Below are 7511 nucleotides of genomic sequence, written 5' to 3'. Positions count from 1 at the left end.
GAGATGACAGTTAGAAAATAAAAAGAAGGACTGAATGAAAGCTAGAGAGAAAGGAGGAACAGGCAAGAGTAAAGCCTAAAGATAGTCTTTTCAGGAAAGAGAGGTGAGCAGTTGTGCAGAGGGTTGTCTGGGCCAGCTAGCGGATTGAGAGTCTGTGTCCTCTCCCTGAACTCAGACACAAGGAGGTGACACTGCCGTCTGCTTCTCAACAGTCAATATCAATGACTGCGTTAGACATCACCAGAGGAGGAAGGAGGGTGGAAGCTGTTTATGGGACGGATAGCAAGTGTGAAACTTTTTTTGGGCTCTTGTCTCAAGTCATGAAGAGGACATTTAAAAGTGGGGCCAGTCTGTTGACTTAAATTTAGTGACTAGAACATGGACACCAAAATCATACATTTGTCATGCTGGTTCATTCATATTGGTCTGTACCAACACTTGTTCATATAGCATATGATGAGTGACAAGCATTATCCAAAATAAGAAACCTATGAGATCTTTCAGAAATTCACATGTATCAATCCAAAACACTTGAAAAAATACTGTATCCTTCAAGGACACTTACAAGACTGCGCAATGCCTGGTGTTACCAACAAAAACCAACAAGGCTTGTACAGTGTGTAAGAACTGAACAAAAAGCATGGACTACTGTTGCACAAAATCCTTATAGCAGTTTTACTGGCCCAGCAGGAAAAAAAACTTGCTGTTACTGTGCAAGTCTGCAAAAAAAAAAATACCGGAAATATTTTGTGTTTGACCTTGGAGCTTCATCTGGATGGTGAACAGTTCCTTTCTCAGACTTCACAGACCGCAGTAGCTTTGCTTCATTTTGTGTGGTTGGTCAGTTATTTTTTTAATGTAACTTGTGAAGGGCTCCCAGCATTCAAAATGCATGGTATGTGACACTGTCATTTAGTGGCTGCACTGTGCATATTTTCTGTTTCCCTCCGTAGAGTTATGCTAGTTGTAGTACATACATATAAAACATGTTTGAGGACCTTGTAAGGTCATGTCTACTTACTATGTTGTTAAACTCTATCATATTCTCTAAATGTTTTCTTGTCATTTAGTGAAAGCATTTTCTTAGCTGTCCTTGTGTCTAGAGGACCTATTTTACTGTAAACTGTAGTGAGCAGTGTTTTCTTACAGCAGGAACAAAATTTGGGTTATCAATCTGTTCTTTAAACCTGCATTAATTGATTTTTGGTCACTTTGGGGAAGTGCAACAAGATGTGAAAATTGAGCTGATGAGAACTGTGAGACTGAACCAAAACAGTAAAGTTGATTTGAGGGGAACTGCAGAGTACAAAGTAATTTTATCCAATGTTAATATAAAATATTAATTAGTGCTTTAAATTCTAGGCAATCTATTTTTGGAAAAATAACTATCTGTAATCGCTGAGCTACTTGCATATGACATTTTATCATTCACTTACATAAATGACAGGCTGAAATGATTAGTATCATATCATCACGACTTCCCATTTACCACTGCAAGTGATACAAATTCTAATTTTCTTCCTTTTAAGATCCTGATTTTATCTCTTGTTTTGCACAATATAGTTTATGCTAAAGTGTTAGCATGGGGCAAACTTATGGATGAATTCTTATGTTCTCATTACAAAATGGGTGGGCTTACCAGTAAACAGAGCTCAGTCTCCTAAAAACTTTAAACCTGGAGCAATGTTGTTGAATTAAAAATAAATATAAGTAACAAAAGTTGATCTGTTGATTCCATCTTACAACTTGAGAAATTAATTTGATTAATTCTGAAAATGTTTTCTCAAAAGTTTGTTTTCCTAATGTTCAGTTTGCTTACAGTTAGCATTTGAATGTTCATTTAGGCAGTAGTGAATGAACAAAGTGGTGGATACAAGGGATCGAGCAGACCCAGGAGAACTGGCAGGATTTAGTGGAAGCATGTGGTTCAGGGAGTGAGGGACTTAAACATTTAAATATCTCTGGGCACTTCTAAAACTAACATACCCCAAATCAGAAATGTAGTCTCAGGCACCCAGTCTCACTGAACCGTACCATTCATCCTGCCATGTGGCGACCATCCAGAATCTGGCCCGTGACCTGTTTCAGTGTCTGGACTGAAATTGAAGAAGTGTTCCGCTGTGAGCGATGCGGAGAGGGCTGCCGATGTTGTTTTTGGAGGCCAGAGTTACCCAGTGTGAACCTCGCTGGTTCAAGCCAGACCGGGCCTGCTGATCCATGCTCTGGCTGTCTCACCAGACCCTCATCGCACTGCTCCACTTGCCTGCCTGCTGGGCTTCCTGTGCGGGGGTAAGAGAGTGAGGGGGGCGGATGGCAGGCAGCCAGGAGCCAGGAGCATGTGTGAGCAATCTGGAGAGTCAGATGAGTCAAGGAGGGTGTGTATGTGTGTGGAGGATGGGACTGCTGTGTGTTTGCAAGGGTGGGAAGGGGTTGCCATACCTGCCCTGTGTAATCATATCATTCCATGTCACTCTCTGCATGTAGCTACATACATGTTCGAGTAGACAGTTTTGATGAGAGGTTTCAGTTTGAGGTGTATTTTACTGCTAGTTGAGCTCTTCTCTACACTGGAAGAGATGCTCCCCACATTTTTGATTTCCATGTAGAACACAAAATGTACAAAAGTCGGATTTCTCTCCAGAAGACCTGTTTGTTTGTTTTCCTAATGCCCAGATTAGTGTAAAATGCACTATTGCTCAAGCACGCAAACCAGTGACCCTGATCCCTCTGGGTCTGTCCCTACCACCACCTCCCCCGAGGCCTGGAGAGCCTCTGAGCGCTGACCCATGAAAGTGACCGCCCGGCCCTCTAAGATTAACCCCCGACCCCTACCTTCACTAATATCTGACCTTCATCCAACCCCCACAGTGACACAACAGAGCCCCATTCAGATGATAAACTTCCTGGCTGCTCGTCAGACAGACAGACACTCAGGGCAGTTTGGGCTCACGTTCAGGCTAGACCAAACATAGCACTTCAGATTGCTACCCTGAGACGCACTTTACTTCACTACAATTTACTTCAGCATGCACGAGCTGCGGCATTTGAGACATGACTCTGTTGTGTTTGTCCCAGAGCAATTTATTAGTATAATTTCCTCTCTCCTCTGGGACAACACTCTCCCTTCATTTCGTAACTTAGCGGAGCAGTGAATCACAGCTGATCCAGTTTTCCCTCCAAATAAGGAGCACCGACAGGCTGTTTGTTGTGGACAGCTGTTGGGGGCTGGTACATTGTTTACGGAAATGCTTTTTTTCATCACGTGGCTGCTGGCTGTAACATACAGTTGCCAACGTGGACTCGAAACTTAGTGTGAACTCCTGAAGTCAGTCCGCATGTGAGTAATGCGTGGAGGTGTTTTCCAACTGATGTAATTACTGCATTGGCCCAAAACAACACGCTTCCTCCTCCGACCTACATGGTAGCCTATTAAACTAACATGACAAATGGGATGTCTTTGCTCTATAAACAATCAGCATGGGGGCGTAAACTTAAAAAAGCTCCCACTGTAATTATGATGGATGTCTTTTGTTACTGTACTTTTTCAGAGTTGCTGTCAGTGTAGCACTCAAAGGCAAAAACCTGCTTATTGATGGAATCAGGCTGTCTTGAAGTCTTGTATTTATAGTGTGTTATCAAGTTTGTTTTGGAATGCTATCACAAAGACGTGCTATCGGTTTTCCCATGCTGTTATCTCTTGGAATGTGGATCACCACTGGCTGGTTTCCCACTGAGACGAGATGGGTGTGTCTCCCACCAGAGACGTTGCCCAGAGGAGCGTAGACACTGCAGGAATCACAGTTTGCCTGGAAATCAAGAAGTGGCATTGATGTGTGGATGTGGAGACTGACTGCACCGAATGTGTGAGATAAGGAGGGGGAGGTAGAGAGGACACACTGCAGAGAGAGGCATGCACCTTTGTTAATTCAACAGCTTTCTTGTTTATTGTGAAGAAAAAATTCACCTTTCAATGGGTGTCATCAGTTTGTGATGTTCACTGCATTCCCTGAATGATTTTGAGGTTAAGCAATAAAATTTCATATTTCATACACGACAGACTATGCGAAGGACTGTGACCAATCATAGCTTGTTGTCTTTCACTACTTGTGCGATGAACATACTGTAGGTGATCATACTGACTACACATTTTTACCTCCCTGTGCAGAAGAACTCTTTGCTGCTATGGATGCAGAACATGTCGTAGAAGTTGCTGAACTATGCAAAAGGGGAAAAAAAATCTGACACACTAGGATTTTTGTCATTGTGAAATGTTCCAGATGCTGTACCTGGAGGAGTGTCTGTATATAAAGAAAGATGAAGATCCGCAGACTGTAGCTCCCTTAGATGCAGTTTATTGATATTGAGACATCCACCGGAGACGTTTCGAGCTACATGCTCTTCTTCAGACTAAACAAGATATATACAGTTGCCATCTTAAATAGATCATAGGTCTTTTCTATATTTCCTTATATTATATATTTCTATGTATTAAATCTTAAATCTCTTTTTTTTTTCTTTACACATGTGTGTTTGGCACTTAAGACTGTATATATAAAATGTTGATATCAGTGATATAATGGGTTTTGCACATATATAATTTGATTGTTATTTGACCAGGGCCTATGATCTATTTAAGATGGCGACTGTATATATTTTGTTTAGTCTGAAGAAGAGCATGTAGCTTGAAACGCCACTGGTGGATGTCTCAATATCAATAAACTGCATCTACGGCAGCTACAGTGTGCAGACCTTCATCTTTCTTTGTTACGTTGATTCATTTGTCCAGCACCTGTTTGAAGTTTATGGGATGTGTGCATCTACTACACTTTTGAAGTGTCTGTATATGACACTTCTTGTATTCATTCCCAACACCCCATATCTGTTGGGTTGGCCACTATTGGGCTAATGTCATGTAGTATGATCCTGCCACTAGTGATTGATCCTGTGATCTACAGGACTGTAGAAGCTTGCTCGAAGCCAAGACATATCTGGTAAGTAAACCACTGAATAGCCTTTTGAATATTTGTATTTATTTTTTTCTTAGCCTATAATAGTCAAATCTGATCATATTTGAGTTAATATAATATGTATAATGTGTAATAATCTTTAAATATCTGTCTCCTCAGCAGCTAAATGCTCTACCATGTTCACCAGCTCGTTGCTAAATTTTTCTTTCTGCAGTTTGGCGTTGAAAAGGTGAACAGCAGGTTTCTTTAAGCTTTTTCTCAATATTGCTGCTGGCTGTGGCTGGACAACAAGGTTGTGAGAGTGGTGAGACTGAACCAAAACAGTTAAATCTTGGGTCATAAAACCAAAACAATGAGCTGAAAGACACTAAAGGTCTCCATAGAGCTCATGGGAACTGCAGAATTAGTTGAGACTTGTTTGTGGCTGACTGCTTTAACGTAACACTTAGTAATTTTCTCTATTGCTAAAATGAAAATATTGATAGTGCAACTTTAAATTGTAAAATGTAGACTCTGTGGTTTCTGTCCTCATTTTCCTAGAATACAAATACTGAGAACAGTGTCCTCAGTGCCATCTGTGGTCCTGTTAGTGATTTCCCCCAATTCCCAGAATTCTTAATTTCAGCTAAAGCTTTTACAAATAGTTGTAGCGAGCCATGATGACAGCAGGGAGAGTTTTTGCAATTGAAAAAAAGAGAGGTTGTGTCAACATGTGTTATACAGTGCATTCTGGTCTACTGAAGCTGGAGCTGGTGGAGTAACTGGGGTAGCTCTACCTGTTCTTATAGGGTTTTCTGTTTAGTTAACATTAGCAAAGTGTTAAATGGTGGATTTTTCTCTTAATTCACTGATTAATGTGTAGATGTTCAAGCATTCACATAAAAAATGACTAATTTATTCTCCAGGAAGCAGAGTTATCACAAAATATACCTCATTCATACCAAACCACTTGGATCAATATTTTCATAGTTGTCTTTTACCTTGTCTCATTTCCGCAGACATCAGCGAGGTTGATGCAGCCAGATGGTAAAACCCTGTAATACCCATTAACTGAAGGAGGGTGGGGAGGCGATATAAAGCGACCACTAAACAAGCCCTACAAAGGGCCTCACTATGTTGGTGGTCCTGCCTGCCTCAGATGTTATGGCACAGTCTAGTCAGTGCTTTTGGGGTCTTTCTTGGACAGCAAAAGGGGTTAGTGAAAGTGGAATGCTATAATGTATTGCATCTGGGGAAACACCCTGTGATGTGTATGGAGGTCTATTCTTCTTCTGTTAAAGATGGCTCTGAAGCCTCCTGTAAAGCAAGCACTACCTCTCTCAGCTGACATAGAGCCAGCTGTTGTGGGATGACCTGGTTTGTGTGATTTTTGTTTTTTTAAAGATAAAGAACCAGGAAGAGGAGGATGGGGGGAAAGTGTTGAAAAGAATAATGTTAAATATGTGCAGCCACATTGTGAAGCTGCTATGAATTATTAGCTACATTGTACATTATCCTATCTCCCCTTCAGTGTCTAGGCTCCATGGACACCTCATGTCCCTGACTCCCACTGCTGTCCCTGAGCTGCAGCTGGACTGCAGATTACTGCTGTTTACAGAGGAAGAGGGAGGTGGTGGAGGTGGCTGGTTGGTTGCTGGCTTCAGATCACAGGTTGTGTGAATACAGAGCAAAACAAGCTGTGCCAGGCAGCCCCAGATCTGCCCTGCAACATGACCATGCTCTTAACCTGCACTATTCATGCTTTCACCAGCACACATGTCACTTCATATGTGAGCACAGGGTTGCAGTTCAGTGTCTTCCAGCTTTAATTTAAGTAGGATTTAAGTATATATTGTGGACATCAGGTGTCTATAATTCAACAACAATGCCAATTAGAAACAACTTAAAGGACCAGTGCGTAGAATTTAGTGGCATCTAGTGGTGAGGTTGCAGGTTGCAACCAACTGAATACCTATCCCCTCCCCCTCCCCTTCTAAGTATGCAGGAGAACCTACGGTGGCCACAAAACTCGCAAAAAATGCGAAAGGCCCCCTTTAGAGCCAGTGTTTGGTTTGTCCATTCTGAGCTACTGTAATATGAAACGTGGCGGTGCAACATGGTGGCCTCCATGGGAGAGGTCCCATTCCTTATATAGATATAAAGGGCTCATTCTAAGGTAACAAAAACCCAACAATTCTTATTTTCAGGTGATTATAAACTAACTAAAACATACTTATGAATATTATATTCTATTTCAGCCAATAGAGCCCCATAAATCTTAAAAACTAGTCCTTTAATACTTTTAGTATAAGTTTAAATACTGAAGCACCTAGATGCATACATTTGCATACTAATAAGACCACCATATCTCTTTAACGCTTTAAGATCCATTTACATTAATAGCGGAGCTGTGAAGGTAAGCATGTTGACTTGGACATGTGCACTAATTATTATATTAATTTGCAGAATTAATAACCTCTGGTTTAACAGGTTCTGTGTAAAATATCATGGTGATTACAGACAGGATGGTCGGCAGCTCCAGTGCCTCCACATTATGTTGCAGAG

The sequence above is a fragment of the Thunnus albacares genome, chromosome 21, assembly GCF_914725855.1.
Source record: "Thunnus albacares chromosome 21, fThuAlb1.1, whole genome shotgun sequence".
NCBI lineage: Eukaryota > Metazoa > Chordata > Actinopteri > Scombriformes > Scombridae > Thunnus > Thunnus albacares.
This window is presented reverse-complemented; position numbering follows the sequence as displayed.